Source organism: Pistacia vera, unplaced genomic scaffold, assembly GCF_008641045.1.
Source record: "Pistacia vera cultivar Batoury unplaced genomic scaffold, PisVer_v2 Contig697, whole genome shotgun sequence".
Taxonomy (NCBI): domain Eukaryota; kingdom Viridiplantae; phylum Streptophyta; class Magnoliopsida; order Sapindales; family Anacardiaceae; genus Pistacia; species Pistacia vera.
In genome coordinates, this window is record NW_022196553.1 from 55,224 (window position 1) to 57,673 (window position 2,450).

Sequence of the window (2,450 nt, forward strand, 5' to 3'; positions counted from 1 at the left end):
TGTGTGGTGTTGACAAGTTTGGGTTTGAATTTTGGGAATGTTTTGTGAAGTTTGGAAGAATTGAAGTTTGCGGGTCTAGGTGCGATTTTTGGAAGTGTGGTGTTTTTGCAGGATTGATTGTGGTTCATAGTAGGGTGCTTAGAGTTGAATTGTTGAGTTAGAATTGCAGTTTGGGGAAAATGCTGCTCAAAACACAATCAAAGGGTAAAGGAAAAGAGAAAAAGGTGGACAATCGATTTGTAAATGATAAGGCTCGGCAACGATATGAAGGAGCAATCAAAAGGAAGGATAAAGGGTTTATTACCGAGCGGGGGTTGACCACTGTTTATGCTGAAGAGTGGAGTGAAGGGCGAAAGCAGAATGCATTTATGAATTAACCCAGACATGCGGCTGTAGAGTCAATAGTAAGAGAGTTTTACGCCAACCTCCCTGAGTGTGATCCTGGTCATGTGTTTGTGACAGGTACTGATGTGCCATTTGATGCGAAGGTCATCAATGATTTTTTTCACTTGCCTTCGATTGACCCTGATGAGTATCTGGAGTTTAAGAAGAAACAATTTCAGGAGGATGAGATACTTAAGGTTATAGCAAAACTGGATACCCCTTGGGACGTTTCAAAGAAGGGAAACAAGAGCATCAAGGGAACTAATCTGACTCTGACAGCTAGGTTGTGGTAGTATTTTGTGTGTGCACGGATGATGCTGGAAACACATTACAGTTCAGTAACTTTTGACAAGGCATTGCTGCTTTACTCCATTGCCATGGGAAAGAAGATGGATGTGGGGAAGATTATCTTGAATAATATACAAAATGCAGCCCAACCAAGGCGAGGGAGTTTCCCCTTCCCACATCTCATCACCGAGCTATGCATTAAAGCAGGAGTACAGAAGGAGGATGATGAACCACTTATCCATGCTACCCCAGTTCTCGACACTGCCTACTGTCAAAAGCTATTTAGGCATACTCCGAGTGAGGCACCTAGCTTTGGAACAAAAAGACAAAGAACCACAGAAGCTGCCACATCATCCAGTTCCATATCCATATTAAAGGAGATGATGCAGCAAATTCTAGGTTAGATGAAATGGATGGCAAAACATCAGGATTGGCTGGCAGAGTAGACCCAGATGATGTATGACATGCAGCACAGCTGCTTCACCAAGCTCAACGTTGATACTTTGAGCTTCCAATGGGCAGACTGGGATTCAGAAGAATGGATGGGCTCCGACTCAAAAGATGATGACACCAAGGAGAGGAGGAGGCCAAAGAATGAACCTGAACACCTGTTTTTGTATTTTATTTTCTTTGTTTTAGTTGTTTTTGTATTTCATTTCGAACATTGAACTAAATTGCTTTTTGTTTTGGATGGTTTAAATTTTGTTTTAATTTCCTAGTAGTTGTAAAGGTGAGATTAGGATTGTAATATTCTCATATTAGTCAATGAACTTTTCTAACACAGTGGACACCACAGTAGTTCAATTGTTTTTACAAATTTGGTGATGAGAAAGCCAAGGACCGGGTGTGCTTGCTGTTGAGTGAACTTCAACTTCACGGATTAATCAGGGAACTATCTCGTACCTTTGTAGATATAGTTTTTATATTCCTAATTCGTGCATAATGTGACATTGGGGACAATGTCAGCTTTAGTTTGGGGGTAGGAGAAATTGGAGAAATTTTTTATTTTTGTTTAGTTAATTTCGTGTTTTGTTGTGTTTGCCAATGATGAATTTTATAAGTCTATGATGAGAATACAATTGTTGGGATTTTATTGTTGAAAAATGTTAAGCATTGCTTCAAGTTTATGTTGGTTGACTGAATTTAGCTTAAGGTTTGCTGAGTGGTTCAGCCACCATTTTCATTATTTTGGCATGCTTAGATTCATTTTATGTGATTAGGTAAAGTCTTGATAATGTTGGTGGACTCTAGAACCTAGTTGAGAAATGCTTGAGGTGAAATTTTAGGAATAGGCATTATTAAGGAAGTGATTTAGGTAGTTTTTCAAAATGTTTGAGCCTTTCCAGCCGACCATAGATTTTATCCCTACTTACCCATTTGAGCCTTATGAAATCATCATTGTCATTTCTTTCTTGTGCAACCAATAATGCCCAAACCTTTCACCCTAAACACATCCGCAACTTTTAAGAGAACTCTAAACCTAATGCAAACACAAAGAGCTAGGAGAGTTGTGTGAATAAACTAAAAGATTAGTTTGGGGGTTGTGAAAAGGGCAAGAAGAATAAGAGGGGTAATTAACCTCAAATTGATAATTGTTATTTAAATAATAATAATAATAATTTTGAGAATTGCATTGCAGTAGCAAAAATGAGAAGTGTACATGATTGAGGGTTATTGATTGGTTGATTTCTTAAGTGGTGGTTGAGGGAGAAAGTGGAAATTGAGTTAAGTCATGATGTTTGCTTAAAGGAAACTGAGTTCTCTTGTTTAGTTTATCT